Source organism: Solanum dulcamara, chromosome 3, assembly GCF_947179165.1.
Source record: "Solanum dulcamara chromosome 3, daSolDulc1.2, whole genome shotgun sequence".
Lineage (NCBI taxonomy): Eukaryota > Viridiplantae > Streptophyta > Magnoliopsida > Solanales > Solanaceae > Solanum > Solanum dulcamara.
Window position 1 is genome coordinate 22,390,895 of NC_077239.1, and position 19,281 is coordinate 22,410,175.

Genomic DNA, 19,281 nt, shown 5'->3' on the forward strand with positions numbered 1-19,281 from the left:
GAGTTTGGAGGGAGTTCCATTCATAAGTTTCATACATAACCCATAACTCGTGTTCACTCCTAAATGCTAGAAGTCCTAAAGTAGTTTAACTACTACCCTCGAGCCTTCTATATGTTGAGTAGTGACTGAGTACGTAAGCTCCTATTTCTAAAGACTCTAGGATGACAAATGTCTCTAATTGCATAAGTTGTTTAGCATTATCTTGATGCACGTCTATGTTGCTTGAGGCTCCACTTAATATGATCCCTAATGACCTTTAAAGGGTACTTAAGACAAGTACTACCCAGATCTTCAAGTGACGGTTCACTTGACTATTTCCTTGAATCTTAGACGGTGATTTTACTTGCATATGGTTACTCGCTACTCTACTCGCGCATGCTATTAAATGATTATTCACTGCATCCCATGAAGGGTCGGGCATGATAAACGATGAAATGATTATTCACCGTATCCCATGAAAGGCCGGTCATGATAAATGATGAAATGATTATTCACCGCGTCCCATGAAGGGTCGGGCATGATAAATGATGAAATGATTATTCACCGCATCCCATGAAGGGACGAGAATGATAAATATTAAAATAATTATTCACCACGTCCCATGAAGGGCCAGGCATGATAAATGATGAAATAATTATTCACCGCGTCCCATGAAGGGTCAGGCATGATAAATGATGAATTGATTATTCACCGCATCCCATGAAGGGTCGGGCATGATAAATGATGAAATGATTATTCACCGCATCCCACGAATGGCCGGGCATGATAAATGATGAAATGATTATTCACCGTATCTCATGAAGGTTTGGTCATAATAAATGATAAAATAATTAATCACCACATCCCATGAAAGGCCAGGCATGATAAACGATGAAATGATTATTCACCGCATCCCATGAAGGGATGGACATGATAAATGATAAAATGATTATTCACTGCATCCCATGAAGGGTCGGGCCTGATAAATGATGAGATGATTACTCAACGAGTCCCTTACCAAAGGGATGAATACATTATATAGACATGCATAAGAAATGTAGTGATACACTTGTAGCACTGAGTCCCACAGTGGGCCAGGTATGGTATGTGAGGAAGATGTACATGCCCTCATTTCAAAAGGTGCAGGTATAGTGATTTTTTAATTGGTACACTCGTTACCTGCATCCCTATTTCAGTTGTTATCTCAGTTATGACATGTTATGTTTTATATACTCAGTACATATATCGTACTGACACCCTATTCTCCGAGGGGGCTGCGATTCATGCCCCCAGGTACAGACGCACATTTTGGGGATCTGCCAGCTTAGGATTCTACACAGCGGTTTGGGAAAAGCTCTATTGTATCAGATCCTAGCTTTTGATACTGACCTTCTAATGTGTATATTGTTCATTCAAGGGTACGGCAGGCCCCTATCCTACCATATGTTATCGTTAATACTCTTAGAGGTCTGTAGACATGTGTATAGGTTGTGTATATATATGTGTTCAATTATGTCCATACGACTCATATTTTGGGATATTCCCTTCGTCATAGAAGCCTTGTCGGCTTGCGTGGAAGCCTAAATGATAAGTTATGACCCCTCATGAGACAGGTTGTGCCAATACGTAATCATGCGACAGGTTTACTTATAGTTAACAGGGGTATACGCGAGTGTCCAGCTTGGACACCCTTCACGGGCTATGGGGTTGGGTCGTGACACATGCAACTCAATTGAAATTAAGACGTCACCATTCACGTGGAAAGTGTAATGGAAGTCAGACAAGAGAGAATTCCTCTCATAATTTATAAACATCAATTCAAGGGATTATAGATCAAAACAATTCGCTCACTCTCACAAATGAATTCAAGTATACATACATTGAACCATAGGATTGCCCAGTATGTGAATTGCCACTAATATAGATTGACAAGGCTCAAAATTCCCAAGGACTTGCGGATTTAACTTAGGCTTAGGTAAAAGGTATGCTATCATTTGTTCAAGTGACTAAGATACCTCCCTAATGCTTTCACTTCTAATTTGAGCATACCGCTTACATCATTGACTTTTGTTCATCTTATTTATTCCTTTTCAAGATGAACACATAGTTCAACCCATTCTTCTTTTTTACTTGAGGCATATGCACACACAAGATAGCACCAACATTTGTGTTTTTCTTTCATATATGATTTCACTTAAGCACTTTTCAATTGATACTTATGGTGCTCTAAACACTTTTTAGTTCATTCCTCTTTTATTTTCTTGGTCCACAAAGACCCAAATTTAGGCTTTTGCCTACATTTCAAATTGCTCACTTTTTCTTCTTTTCTCCCCCAAACATAAACTTTTAGCCTACATCACAAATCATTAGCAACTAAGGAGACATCAGGTTGTTAAGAAAGATGATTCAGAAAGGTCAAGATGTGCAACATGGTGATCAAAGAAATAGTTTTAGGCTCAATGGGGTCAGGTAAAGTGACTAATCAAAGAGGGCCTAGGTTCATATTTCAAGCCAAGCCATATCTAGAATTTTGCCTTGAAATATATTTTTGGGCAAGTTCTAGAAAATATGCATACACAAGAATTAATCAAAAATATTTTCCACACAAGGCATCACAACCCAACAAGGTCTCATGTTAGTCCCAAAATCAATTGAACTGAATGATTTTGACAAACCACAATAGGTCATCCCGCTTGTCAATCACAAAGTCAAAAAAAGAATGTATGAACCATGGCAAGATATTGCTTCAAATTCACTTATTCCTTTTCATTTTTTAAAATCACTTTTCAAACATCCTTTGCCAAACAAAATTTTTTGGTGGTTCCACTTGAAAGAGGTATGACACAAGACTCAAACTAAAACTAAAAACTTGGCATTTTCCCATAAGAATGTCATCTCTCAATCAATCATAGGAAAATGCCAACCCGATTTTACATAAAAAGAATCAATTGTAAGAAATTCAAGAATTAAAGGAAATTTTCGCCTTGGGAAAGAACTGTAGCATAAAAAGGTCCTTGGAGTTTGTTAACTAACTACTATTCACAAAGGCGATGAGAGACAAGAGTACTTGAGATTGTCGTAACTGCTCTTTGACCGACAACTCATGGCTAGCTTGAATCTTCCATTTATATCTCCATTTGGAAGATATGAACCTCCTCTCAAAATTCAAATCAAGATTTCATTGAGGAGCAGATGAAAAGAGCTTACATACCATTCATCAACTCTATCCCTCTATTTTAATGATTTGAATCTCTAACCCAAGTTCATATCAAGTTTACGTTGAGGCACCTTAGGAAAGGATAGACTAAGTATTGGGATGCTTCTTTGATATTGAATTATGGTTACTTGTCCATTAAGTGAGGGATGATCTCACTCCCAAATGAACTAGAGATTAGAATGTTGACTCTTTGTTACAAATCTAGTGTCATTTATTTGATATCGGCATCTTAGATTATCTTTGGCTTGGAAGGTGTAATAATTCTCAAGATTTTATCCATATTAAGCACTACTCTTTCTTCTTTGGATTCCAACTCTAACTCATCACTCCTAACCACTTGACGAAGAGCATCAAGTGCTCTAAGCTTTGTTCTAATGTCGGCCTTCAAATTTGCAATTTCAATCTCAAGTTGGATTAATTCATGGAAACGGTGAAGATGCAAGGAAAGGAGTTCATCACTCCATTGAGAAAGTCCCTTTCTAGTTCCTTTTGGAGCTCAAGACGTAGGATTGTGCACATGATCCAAGTTTCTCTCACAACTCCCATTTCGTCATTTAGAGAATTCTTCATACACATTTTGTCAAGATGAGGTCCTCCACAATAGGGGCAAGGCTCATTAACAAGGAATTGTAAACCCTAAACTTGGTTTCATCAAGACGCCATAGAAATAAAGCAAAAACTACAAAAACACAAAACAACACAAAAACGAATAAATATTCACAAAATGGATTAAAAATAATAAACTATAAATTTTAAATCAATTCAATACACCATATTATTCTCCGACAATGGCGCCATTTTGTTATAACACTTAACTACACTTTCAAATGAAAAATATAGGCGATCATTAGAAATATATAACCCAACTTATGAGGTTGGGGTCAAATCCACAGGAAATAATACAAGAGTGATTGAAAAGATTAAGAATTACAAGTGACTAGTTTCAATCAACAAATTGATACAAGTAATATTGGGGGTGGGGGGTTTAAAATAAGCAACAACTCTAAAACTAAGATAGTAAAAGTAAAAGATAGATTGATCAGAGACATGTTGACCATAGGATAGAAAATAGATTTGGGAATTGGGATTCAACTCAGGTTCAAACTATCCATCACAAATAACCGAACATTATCAAGATAAGTATAGGTAATTCAACTTTGCCTTGGGATATAAAGCACCTACTTGTATCTCTCGATCACAAGTAAATATATTTTTAGCTAATTCTTTCGAACTGAACAAGTATAGCAATTCAAATAATCCAATATGGCAACACTAGAACATCTTTTTCATAGATCATCCATAAGATGAGGGATTGTTCTTAGATCTAGACTCACCCAAGCTCTAGTCTAATAACCAAACCAATTCTCAAATCGTGTTAATCAATCTTTCCTACACTTAAATACTCTAACTAAAGCAAGATTAATACACATAAGCAAGTCCTTAGATTGATCACTACTTCGGATATCAATTCAAGCATGAGATTAATTAGAGAATCAAATAGCTATATTATAAACAAGGTAATATTCAATTAATTGCAAAGGCATAAACAAGAATCAAAATTACAATATCCAAATATAAAATTCAAACACTACAACTATGCATAATCAATACAAACCAAAGAGTTGAAGAAAGGTCTTAAGATTTACACATGTAAGCTCACAATCTTCACTCTTTAAGTTAAGTGGAGGCTCTTTCCTCTTGAAACTAGGGTTGATAGATCGTCAGAAATTAGTCTACAATAAGTCTATGATAGGTCTAACATACAATCATAATAAGAAAATAAGAGTATATAATTACACATTATCACGACCTGAACTAGGGTTTAGCCATGATACGATGAATAGGATTTTCAAAGAAACCCCAATCAAGCCTCTTAGCATATCATAAGCATACATAAGGTAAAATATAGAGGAAACTCATAAAAGTTTAAGAATATAATATAACTAGGGAGAGAATCAATACAACATAGACTTCTAACACATATGCTTGACATGCCTCTACATGACCATATAGGTGGGGACTAGCACATGTTCCTAGCTATAATGACACTTAAGGTTATTTCAGTGTTTTTGTATAGTTTTACCATTTACCCCATCTCACAGCTTTTTTATAGATCTTATGTGATGTAGAGTTGGGTGGCACGTGCCCCAAGGTGTTCAGTTGAGTTTTGAGGTGGTTTGGCCATTTTTAAGGCTTAAGGATTGAAAAAGTTGACTTTAGTCTTTATTCGGGATTTTGATGTCGTATGATGATTTTGTTGGTTCCATCAACTCTGACAGGTTTAATTTGGTCTAGAAGGAATGTTGATTTGGGTTTTGGAGTCCTCATTTTGAGTTTGTATGGTTTTGTTGTTTTAACTTTATGTTTTGGCCAAGTTTGATTACGATCAACATTTTGAGTAAATGCACTCAAATGGAAATTCTGTTAGTGTAGTTAGCTTTAAAATACCGACTTTGGTCTAGAACGACCTTTGGGTTGGTTCCCAAGGTGGTCAAGTTGAGCTTTTGGCCGTTTTAGCATTTTAAGTGTTTTCCTTTGAAAGTGTTGACTTTGGTCATTTCGTCGACTCCAGTGAGTCCGTAATTTCATTCTAGTTGTCTGGTGCAGCAAACTTTTCTCTTCGCATTCGCGATACTTGTGTCGCGATCGGAAATGGTTATGTCCTTGGGCATCGCAATTGTAGGGATAGATTCTGCAATCCTAAAGGGATTTTTGGTCAGGATTTATGATCGTGAACCTGGGTCCAACGATGATAAAGGGAAATTTCACTGGCTTAAGTGAAATTAAAACCCTGTTCCAGCAACTAAGTCCCTATTTTGGGACTTAGTAAATTTCAATTTTTGAGAGATCCTTTTGGTCTTTTTTAATGATTCTTGTTCTAGTGAGTAGGAAATTCTTGAAAGACATTGTGGGACCCTTCTTCATCCTAAAACCTTACAAGTTTTGCAAAATTTCATTGTGTTTTCTTGCATTTTTGTCTATTTTAGCGCTTGAAATTATTGAGGTTGTTTTGAGCCCTTCCAATGCTCGAAATGTGCCTATTTTTGGGGTACAAGTTCCTTGAGTTATTTGGGACCTTGTGATAGAGTTGGTTTTCTAATTTTATGCATGGGTCATAATATCAAAGTTTGAGCCGATTTTGGTTCCATTTTTAATTATAGTAATATGGGTATCATTGGATTTGTTTTGATGATTTTTCGATAATTTGATAAAGTAGAATCATTCGAAGGCAGCTCAAAAAGGAAAAACTCTGATTTAGCAGTTTGGTTTTGGCCTTGAGATAAGTTATGACTTCCTTTTGCTAAACTTGGTTTGGTTAGAATTGGTATATTTTGAGTGGTAGCGTGTGATTTGGTTGGTGATTTAGGTATAGATATCTTATTGAACAAATTGGAGTTGATGATCATCATTAGTAACTAGTTTGGATTTTAGCCGTTAGAACCTTAGTCTAGGTGCTATCTTGACTTATTTGTATCACCGAGAATCCGTAGAACTTTCTCCTAGGTGATTTAAACTTAATATGTTGCTTGTTTGACTTGTTTGGTTTTGAATGCCCATTTTTTCGTGATTTTGATTTATACTATGATCTTTTCCTTATGATATTTAAATGTTAGGTCCGAGGCCATGCTTTCGGTATACTAGATTCTAAGGTTTGTGAATTGGTTCCTTTGGAAAAAATTTACCCGGCTTGAATAATATATGACTTTTGAAATGCTTCTTGTCTTGTTTTACCTCGCCGATGTTTAAAATCATTTAAAAGAAGAATAAATAGTGAGACTAAGTTTTTCGTTAAATGAATAATGATAAGAAGTTGAAGAAATACTAGTGATATCTTGATTATGGCATTTCCAAATGTTGATGAGCTTGAGGTATGATTCTGAGTGGCTCTTTTATTGACTTTGGGCTATACTTTAATATTTACCATTGATAAGCTTAAGGCGTGAATTTCTAGTGGCCCATTGATACATGTTTTAGGTTATTACTTCGATATTTATGAGCTCGAGGTTTGTTTCTGGAGCTCCATGATACTTTTGTGAAATTTTGATCCATATCTACTAGTTTACATTTATATATTCTTCTGATATTTGTGAGTTGAGATTATTAGTGTGATTACCTCAGAGGTTGGATTTACTTGAGTATTGTATGGTCTTTCCATACCTTCTTTCCCCATAATCATAGTTTATGCTTCTCTCTTATTATTATTAGTACCATCATGCTGCTTATTATATATTTATTCTTTCTGAGCTCCATCGGCCTATGATGCCTACTGAGTACCTATGTTTTGGTACTTATACTATACTTTTTCATCTTTTTATGTAGCTCCCAATTCGATCCTCCCCCAGTGCGCACCTGATCATCTATAGATGTACCGGATCCAGATTATGGTGAGCTCCCGACGATCAGACACTTGCTACCTTCCTTCTTTTGTACTATCTACTATTTTGTATTTTGGGGTAGTTAATTTTGTATTGTATATATATATATTGTCAGCTTTGGTCAATATTGGGCTTTTTTATATATTTTGTATCATATTTATATATGTATACCTTGGACGGACCTTTCTTTTGTTATAATCTTCTTGCTTTTGCCTTTTTATGTTATAAATTATGTATTTAAATTGAGGTTTTACTTCCGCTTATGTTGGATTTGCTTTCCTACTTGTGGGTTATAGTAGGCGTCATCATGGCAAGGATTCGAGTCGTAATAGAGTAGTATTGGAGCTTAGGTTCACCGGTCTCATCATTACAGGAGCCAGTGTCTAGTACATTCCCATGGATCGGTATGATGACGTCTGTATCCAATCTTCGGGAGGCTATAGGACATTGTTAGGAATTAATTCACTATTCTTATTTATGATTATACAGTAATGATGATGAACACCTCTAAATCTCATTTGTTTCACTCTTTATCAAAAGGTGAGGATGACATATACCCGGGATGGACTAGGACTCCCTACACCTATAGATAGATCCCTAACTAGGGGTAAAGGTCGAGGTGGACATAGATTCCGAGGCAGAACCTAGGCATAGTGCTAGTGATGGAGCTAGAAATAGAGGTTGAGTAGTTCGAACACCAGTCGGTGAAGGTAGACCCATCCCATCCCCCATCCAGATTCATGGCCACACTAGTGTTACAAGATACTCTAGCCCGGATCCTCAACTTTTTGGAAGGTACGTCCCGAGCAAGGACACTACCAAGCACATCAGTCGGACCTCAAGTGTGAGAGGAGGCTTAGACTTCAGGATAGGCAGGGGCACAGTATAATTAGAATCCAGTCCTACAACCTACTACTATAGCTCCTTGTTCGGTGACTCATCCTATTCCTACCGAGGTTCACAATTTCATCTTGTTGGTACGATATTACAGACGGTTTACAGAGGGGTTCTCTTTTATTGCAGCACCTTTGACCAAATTGACTAAGAAGAATGTTCCTTTTTATTGGTCTTGCGAGTGTGAGGCAAGTTTTTTGAAGCTCAAAACCTTATTGACTTCAGCTCTAATTCTAACTCTTCCTATTGAGGGCCAAGGATTTATAGTTTATTGCGATGCTTCAAGTATTGTCTTGGGTTGTGTTACAATGCAATAGGGTAGAGTTATTGCATATGCCTCCATGCAACTGAAGATGCATAAGCAAAACTACCCCACATATGATTTAGAGTTGGCGGCGGTAGTCTTTGCATTAATGATTTAGTGGCATTACTTGTATGGTGCCCATTGTGAGATCTACACTGACCATCATAGTATTTAGTAAATCTTCATCTAGAAAGACCTTAATTTGAGGCAGTACAGGTGGTTGGAGTTGCTAAAGGACTATGGTGTCACTATTCTCTATCACTCAAGCAAGGCAAATACATTAGTATATGCTTTGAGCAAGAAGGCGGTGAGTATGGGGAGTTTGGAAAAAACATTTAGTTGAGGAGGGACATTTAGCTTTGTATATTCAGTCCTTAGCTAACCAGATGGTTTGTATTGATATTTTTGAGCTAGGTAGGGTACTAGCTTATGTAGAAGCTAGGTCTTCCTTGATGGAGCAGATTCAGGCCAAGCAATTTGATAACCCACATCTGAGGGTGATTCGTGATAAGGTGATCAATGGAAAGGCTAGGAAGGTAGACTTAGATATTAAGGGCATTTTTAGGATAGAGGGTTGTATCTTTGTTCCCAGAGTTGGAGATTTGGTCAGGTTGATTCTTTAGAAGGCCCATTATTCCATATATTCCATTCATCCTATTCATCCTGGCAGGATGAAGATGTATCATGACCTACGGTAGTACTACTAGTGGTATGGGATGAAGTGGGACATTGTAGCTTTTGTATCTAGATGCTTGAACTGTCAGGAAGTTAAGTTCGAGCATTAGAGGCCAGGTAGTTTAACCCAGCGCCTACCCATTCTAGAGTGGAAGTGCAAGCGAATAGTTATGTACTTTGTATTAGGTTTACCACGTACCTCTCGAGAGATTAATTCTATTTGGGTCATCACAGATCAATTGATCAAGTCTACTCACTTCATACCAATTCAGACTACCTACACTTTAGAAATGTTAGCTTAGATTTACATCCGAGAGGTGGTCTGATTGCATGGGGGGCATTATCTATCATTTTAGACCATGCTACTCAGTTCACTTCACATTTTTAGGGATCTATTCAGAGAGATTTAGGTATTGATAATGTTCAACTACACCTCTCAAAAGATATATAGATGATTGTTTGCAATATATTTCACCCAACTAAGAGTCGAGGTCAAACCCATAGGGAATAGGTTGAAACAAATTATATTAGCTATCACTATTCAGTCATAGTTGCTACTTTCCAAAAATAAAGATGCATAAAGTAAAATAGGGGATTTTGTTGTTTAATTTAGTAATCACTTAATGATGTTTTAGCAAAGTAACTAACAATTACGTTGTGAATAATATGAGAATTTAGCTAGGATTGTGTTCCCATGACATGTAACTTAATAGAAAATTTGTATTCATGTCATAGTTCAATGCATTGCATGAAAAATGTAGCGAGTTATGTATCATCTAACTCACCTCCCGATCCTACTTAGATGTGTCTCATTCATGTCCTTTCGGTCTCAGAATGTATGCTTTACTAAGCCTCGCTCTAGATCTCAGAGTACTATCTCCTCCCGGTCTCAAGTAACTTAGACGAAGTTTATACTTTCTTTAAAAGTCAGACTCTTCTAATTACTGTTATGGTAGTCTTTTCCTAATCACTACCTCCATCCTAGGAAAATAATGAATACGGGAAAATTCTTAATGTGCAGTCACTAAGAAAGACTTTTAAATGAAGAAATCACAACACATGCAAAAACAAATCACTAATATCAATCCTGTTGTGCCTATTTTAGTTAAGTCATCATGGTTCTCACAACCCTAGTTGTGGGCTTATCTACTCATAATTGTAAGTAAAGGAACAAGAATTTTTGTAGAATTCATAAATCAATACCTACATGAATGAAGAAATAAACCTTGAATCAAAAATACGAACCACAAATCAAGAATGAAAACTGGAATAATTTTTCAAGAATCAATCTCCAAAAGTAGTAGAGTGTATCTTCAATATGTTCACAAAATACTCAAAAAACCAATAAAATGCAGAACCCTAAAAATAAAATAAATTCGGGTATTTATAGAATTACAAAACCAAATCCTAAACCAACTAGGAAAACATAAGTCGGCACTTTTCACGCTAGGTCATTACAGACCATACTGTGGTTAATGGTCCGTGTTCCTTGTTTCGTGGTATTTAACATGGCTTATGCACCTGTGTAAACATTGATATCTTCATGGGCAATTATCACACCCCGTGGTGATGAATACAGTCCGTACTGAACTCCGTGGTGATAGCCTTTGCCAATTTTCCAACTTTTTCCCTCATACTTTATGATTAGGCAATACGGTACGTAGTGGAATCCATGTTCCATGATGGTTTATGTGGAGTTACACTTGGCAAAAATTACAGCAAAAGCATCTTCACAAGGGTAGCATTACGATACCTACCACGACCCATGCAAGGCACTTAGTCCGTGGTGGATTTCATAGAGTTACACTTCATCAAATCCTGCAGCGCAGCTTCCTTCTTTTATCATCAATACACCAACCAACATGGCCCTTACAAGGCACTACGGTCTTTGGTGAGTCTTGTATTCCTCAATCTTCAACGAAACAGCACTTAGACCCAAAGAATCATCAAAACTCATGTGCGACTTAGTTTTTCTGCAACATAAACAAAACACACATCATATCTACAAAATCATGCTTGCAACACACACTAATTCACTATTTTGAGCGTCAAAAATATCGCAAATACGTGACACATCAACACCCTTAACTTAGAACCATTGTTTGTCCTCAACAAATGACACAAAACAAAACAATATGACACGCAAATACAAATGCCTATAGGATAGATATATAGCATCCCATATCATCAACCATGACTCATTCTCAACTGTGCAATAAAATGGCAGTCCAACTAACTCACAAGGATCAATTTACGACATAGCACTACTCACAGTCAATCAAACAAAAGCAACTGATAATGTACTAAGAAATATAGCAACTAAACAATATAATCATAGTGCCCTCACAACAAAGAAGTCTCTCACACAGTGTATAAAGGATAAACATAGACTGGAACAAATCTACTCACACTCTCAAAAGAAATTCAAACAATGCAAAAAGTAAAGACCATAGGCTTGCCCTTATTTTCAATACTTCAACTCTTGAATAACCTTTTTAGGATCACAATATGACTGTTTAGGCTTGTAATATAGGCTCGATCATGGGTAGGGTACATTTAGGATAAAAGTGAATATTGTTCCCTTTCAAATGCTATTTTTGACTTAGCTACTTGTTTTAAACACCCCAAACTCTTTTTGCTCCTTTATTTCCTCATTCTTTCTTCTTGAGTGTGGTTTGCGCCTTTATTCAATCTTATTTTATTTCTTTTATAACTCATTTTTGCATTTATTTTCTCTTTCATTTGTGGCCACAACCCATACTTTTCTTATCTTCTCATTCCGCCATTCTTTTCATACCCTAACTTTGATGTTTTTCCTTATGGTAGCCACCCACAACTTAGGCTTTTGGCCTGAGTTGAAGTTCATAATCTCCTAGGAGGGACTAGGGCCAAGATAAAGATTCACAAGTTGATTCTCCTTATAGTAGCCACTCTCAACTTAGGCTTTTAGCCTGAGTTGAGGTACACACTATTTTTGAAAGGACAAGGGCCAAAATTTGAATTCACAGACAGAAAGGGAAGGTAAATTTTGATTAATCAAAGAAAAGGTCTATTCAAGCTCAAACTTTTGGTTTAAAGGGTGCAATTTTATTTGGTTGGTTAAATTTAGGATAAGTGGATCGTTATCAACAAAGGCCTATGATATGTTTTAATCAAGCTATTTAATCATTTCAATAAGACAAACCAAGCAGTTCTAGCTTACAAATACATTGTTAGAACTAAGTAGTTAAGCTCTCACACACATGGCACATATGTTATACTATTCAGCACTAATCAACCCAGTGATGTCCTAGCTAGCATTTGATCAACAAGTCAATATGTACAATATACTATAAAGATCCTAACAAGTCAGTTTTCACAAGGTAGATCAATCACATAGTATTTCACAAAAATTTCAGTTGGGAGCCATTTAAGTTCAATTTAACTTCTTTATTTCATAGGCTATTATATCCTTCTATAGGCTCTTGTATTTACACAACAACAATCATAAACATTCTTTTTCTACTAGATATACACTTGAGAGAAAAGAAATATGGCAACAAAAACTCTAAGCATCGGGATGCCCCACCCCTTATTAAAAGAGTGTGCATTATCCTCAATTGCATGTCAAAGAACTCAACAATAACTACAAGGGAAGTGATCATACCTATGATTATCTAGGAATTAGTCGGTGGTGGTATAGGGACACCATCATCGGTTGCAGCACTCAATGATATAGGCTTCCCTAAAGGGCCATCGCCCATAGCAGGAGTAAGTATGCTAGGAAGCACCTCACTCACATTCCTAGTTGTAGCCGAGATCACAATATTATATGAACGAGCGACTCGACTAGACGATGCTCCAGCTCTTACATCCTCAAGTTGCTTCCTCTCAAACTCCTGCCTTTCTTGGAATTCTTCAGGAGGTGCGCTTAGCCCTCTTATCAACTTTCTTTCTACTCTTCTTACCTTTTCTGCCTCATTTGGGGAATTATATCTCTGTCCTAGATTCTTGACCTTGCCCTTTTTATTGGGATCGGGTGCCAAAATAGAGTCCCATACTCCATCTAGCTGCACAAGTATGGGCAGTGCCGACAACAGCTATAGCAAGGTATCTATAGCACTCGAAAGAACAATAGAGGGTGACTTTTCTTCTAATTTACCCATAGCCTCTCGTAAGGAAGACAACTTTTTCCATAAGAAAGCAGTCTCCTCATTACCTAGACGACCACTCTGAGTATTAATGTGGGCCTTAAGGCCATTAATACAGCCCTGTATCAGTGTTACCTCCTATCAGATCTCGGTGCAAATCTGAGTCGCCTCCTCCTATATCTATGTTTGGACTACCCTAGGTAGTCTCTTAATCACCTGATCAACCAACACCCGAATCTGTCGCTGATCCTTCACCAATCGCTCAATAAGTACATGAGAAACAATGATCATTATACTTGTAACTGTGGGCATGGATGGGGTAGGCCTAGTGTCGCCCTCTGACTACTCTGTGGCCTCCTCCTTCAAAGGACATAAAGTCTCACCCTCTAAAATTATAGTAGAAAGAGGTAGACCTGCGGGCATATTGATTGGACCAATAGGTGGACTGTCTTGGTCTTATACAATGGGTTGTCCAAATCCTTATCAGTTTCGCACTTGTGGACTTCATTGCTGGGATGCGCTGGTCAAAGTGGCGATTAACCACTTTCCCTATGTACTCACAAAATATCGTGATCATATATAGGAATATGAGTCCAGCTCGCTCATTAAATGCTCTGTCCCAAATTTCGGCTGCAATTAACCTACCAATGTGTAGTCAAAACTGAGCCATAATGCAAGCTACTAAAGATGCTTGTGTTGGATGAAGGGTGTTTTCATTTGCAATCAGTCGGAGATGGGCACGGACAATAGCCCATCAAAACTTAGCTGGAAAGATGAGTGAAGCCTTAGTAATCAATTGTTGTCCATTAGTTACCCACGACGTATTTTCACCCTCAATAGCAATATGCTTTGCAATCCATCCCATAATCATTCATCGTACCGTAGGATCTCCCATATTTGCCTTATCACTTATAGTGTCGGTTCTTGTAGAGACCTATCCGAACATCATTTTGGAATTCTAGACCATATAAAAACCTATTGAGCATAGTCTCTGAGATATCCACTACCATTCTACGAATTGTTACTTCATTCAATGGTGGTTTCTTTAATGCTAAGGCCCTCTTTTTCTTTTTCAAGATCTTTTCAGGCATGGCATTTAGCATTGAGGCAGCATGGGCCAAATAGAAATCCCAAACTAGACTTTCACCATAATATTCTTGGTCTTTGGTCATCCACCCAAAATGATGCTTATAGAAGAGGTCTGCTCAGCTAAGAAGGAGAGGTTATCAGGGACCACCCGAACCTCTGGCACAATGGCCTGTTTACACAAGCCTTTAAACCCTTTGGTTAAACCATTTGCAAAGATATCGTGTTGACCCAGAACAAGCCACTTGTTTCTCAAAAAAGTAATATCATTTTGGCATGTAACTAGGTCACTTTCTTTTGCATGGGAAAATCTCTCTATAGGATCAAGTCTTTCATCCTCATCACTAGCAGCACTCTCATAACAAGCAGCACTACCCTCCTCTTCGAATTGTGCATCATCCTCGCTTGCATCATTGGCCTAGCCAGCTCTCTCCTCTTCAGATTGGGAGGGAGTAGCCTCATCCTCGGTAGATGATTTAGATCTAGTCTTGGGAGGAGAATGAGTAGAGATATAGGTGTCCACTTTGAACTCAAACCCACAGGGTGCATCACTTCCTGACCCTTGCTCTAACTCATGCTCTGATTCTTCATATGCGGAGTCGTGGAATATGAATTGGGAAGCATTCTTGGTGTATGGTCATACCATGGTACCTGTGAAAGCCACACATGGTTAGTATTGTAACAAGATGATGCGATAAATTTAAATAGGTACTCAAAATTCCTGTGATCCATATCAGCATGACAATAACCCTTAAGAAATGATGTCGCTCAATCTACCATAGGGTGAACACAAGTGGAAACTGAAATCAAAACTATTTTTCTAATTTTTAGATTTTCAAAAAAATTTCAAATTATGGACTTCCAGAATCTAGGTCTTAGGAGGTACTCTGAAAATTTTCTAAGTGTAGGGACCATAGAACAACACCACGACCCGTGATGAACTTCACGGTCCATGATGCCTTCCGTGACCCTATACTTGGAACCTTTTTAGTAGTAAAGACAATGAGCCTCCACCATGGATCGTGAGGTGAAATATGGTCCGTGGTGAAGGTCATCATCCCCGACCTCTCAGTTCTGCCATTGATTAAACTACTTCACTCTTCACAACTCAATCTTTACAACATTGGAAGCAAATCAATACATTGAAACATACAAAACAACAAGTACAAATTCATGTTCAAACTTTTATAACCATGCACTTGACTCCAATGTCACATTATCACAATCCGAATTCAAATCACCACATCATACGAACAATCATAGAGAGATTAAATTCGAACATATCCCAGTAATTGAAACTCCCATATTGCATCACCACATAATCTGAACTACAACACACCTCCCAGTTCGTATTGACACAAAGAATTGAAAGAAGTACTTACTTGATTTTTTCAATGTATGCTTCACACTATTCATCTTTTTCAATTGTAAGGACTAAGACACTTGACTACACACACAAACACTACCCGCATCTTGAATTAGTGGGAAGTGGAGTGGTTTTCACAACAAGGAATATGAGGGGTGTTTGTTGTGTTGATTCATAGTGGGAGAGAAGAAGAGTGACCCGGATATTAGGTGGAAATGGGTAATAAACCAAAAATCCCTAATTAATTAGCATTCGGGTCGAAACTGGGTCAACTAAATAAGATTTATCCAACTAGGCTTCACGACCCTTGGTGTACACTTATGAACAGTACCATGGACTGTACTCCTTCTTCACGACATGGGAGTTGGACAAAAAGAAGGGGGTCTTGCAAGGCTGCATGGAGGTCAAAATAATCTGTGAAGTTAATCACGGACTGTAATCTATACCATAGTGATAGACTCGGACAAAAGTGAGGGTCCTTACCTGGGATTGATGGAAGGAAAAATGGTCCATGAAGTTCATCACAGACCATAATCCCTCTCGTAATCCTGGAGCTCCTTAAGAGGGTTCTCATTACCCCACTCCACCATGGAATGTGGTAACCTATAGGGTCTATATAGGTGCCTGTGGTGAGGAACCTTGGCTATATTTTAATGTTTTTCTCATCTTTTGAGACCTTGCACTCACTGAACACACCATGACACTATGAAAACATCAAATAACAAAATTTATCCTATCTAATACTAATAAACTCCATGGGTTTCCTCCTAGTAGTGCCTGATTTAACGTCACGGCAAGACGTAGGTCCCTTGACTACTCAGACTTCATCAAGCTGGAGTTTTTCAACCACTTTCACTTCATCGGGAGATCCTAAGTATCTCTTCACCTGCTACCCATTCACTTTGAACCTATGACCATCTTGAGCTTCAAGTTTAACTGCTCCACGAGAAAATTCTTATGCGATGGTGAAAGGTCCAGACCACTTTGACCATAGCTTGCCTAGAAACAACCTCGGCCTGGAATTAAACAGCAATACTTTGACCCCAATATTGAATTGGAGATTCTAAATAGGCCTATCATGCTATAGTTTCATCCTCTTTTTGTAAAGAGAAGCACTCTCATATGCACGCAAGCGAAATTCATCCATCTTATTGATTTGATCTAGCCTCATATGTGTAGCTTTACTCCAATTCAAGATAAAAATTTTCAAGGCCCACAATGCCTTATACTCCACATCCATAGGCAAATGACATATCTGTTCAAACACTAATAGGTATGGGGACATACCACTCAGTGTTTTAAAAGTTGTCCGATATGCCAATAGAGTATCATCTAGCTTCCTTTCCCAATCAATCCTGTTGGCATTCCTTGTCTAGAATCTCCTTGATTTCTCAGTTTGACACCTCAACCTACCCACTAAACTAGGGATGATATGGAGTAGCTACCTTATGTTGTCGCATACTATATTTTGCCAGCAGAGTCCAAAAGATCTTATTTCATAAATAGGAGCCCCTATCACTGATGATAGCCCTAGGAGACCCAAACTTGGAAAAGATGTTTCTTCATAGAAAACCAGCAACACTCTTTCTCTTATTATCTGGTTGAGAGATAGCTTCCACCCATTTGGAGACATAATCAACTACTATAAGAATATATTTCATCCCAAATGAGCTCACAAATAGCCCCATAAAATCGATGCCCCATATATAAAACAACTCTACTTCTAGGATCGGTGTCATAGGTAGCTCTTGACGCCTAGATATGTTCCCCTGCCTTTGTCACTGGCCACAGCTCTTCACCAAATCATGTGTATCTTTGCAGATAGTCAGATAGTAGTATCCACATTGCTGTATTATTTGTATTGTACGGCTCCCACTGTGATTTCCACCTACTCATGAGGAGTGATAGGCCTCCAAAATGTTTAACATTTATGCTTCGGGATACTTCTCCTGATGACATTGTCAAAATACATCCTGAATAAATATTGCTCATCCTAGAAGCAGCTATTGATATCATGTAGAAACTTCTTTCACAGCTGGAAAGTAAGATCCTCAGGCATAAGAACACTAACAAGATAATTAGCATAATCAGCAAACCAAGGAATGAGATCAAGAGTGGCAGCCAAAACCTGTATCTAGGAAGGGAATCATCAATGTCAAGCTCATCCTTACCTCTATTTTCATCTTCCAGCCTGGACAAGTGGTCAGCTGCCTGATTTTCACTCCTTTTACTGTCCTTCACCTTAAAATCAAATTCATGGAGCAACAGGACCTATCTGATTAACCTTGGCTTAGAATCCTTATTGGTCATCAAATATCGCAAGGTTTCATGGTCAGTGTGCACTATCACCTTGGTACCCAAAAGGTACGTTCTGAATTTTTTGAATGCATATACTACTACCAACAGTTCCTGCTTGATGATAGTGTAATCCTTCTGGGCAGTATTTAGAACTTTGCTAGCATAGTATATGGGATGAAAGATCTTGGTGCACATTTTCCCTAGAACAACCACCAAAGCAACACCGCTGGCATCATATATGATCTCAAATAAGGCAGACCAATCAAGAGCAACAATCACTGGGGTTTAGATCAACATCTCCTTCAAGCACCCAAACCCTTTCATGCATGACTCATCAAATTAGAACTTTATCTCGTTCTCCAATAACTTGCACAAAGGGTGTGCAATTTTAGAGAAATTCTTGATAAAATGCCTATAAAAACCTACATGGCCCAAGAAGTTGCGGACACCCTTTACAGAGATAGGGAAGGCAGTTTATCAATTATCTCCATCTTCACCTTATCGACCTTCACCCCTCTTTCAAAAATCTTGTGTCCTAGCACAATACCCTCTTTGACCATGAAATGACATTTTTCCCTGTTTAAGACTAGTTTGGCCTCTTCACATCTTTGCAAAGCCCTGCTAAGATCCAATAAATAGTCATTGAAAGTATCACCTACCACTAAAAAATCATCCTTAAATACCTCAATAGTGTCCTCCACCATATCAAAGAATATAGACATAATGCAGCGCTAGAATGTAGTAAGAGCATTACATAGTCCGAATGGAATGCACTTGAACGTAAAGGTGCCATAAGGACATATGAAAGTCGTCTTCTCCTGGTCCTCTGGTGCTATAGATATTTGGTTATAGACAGAGTACACATCTAAAAAATAGAACCAACCTATCTAACATTTAGTCCATGAAGGGCATTGGAAAATGATCCTTCAAAGTCCATTTATTAAGATTTTTGTAGT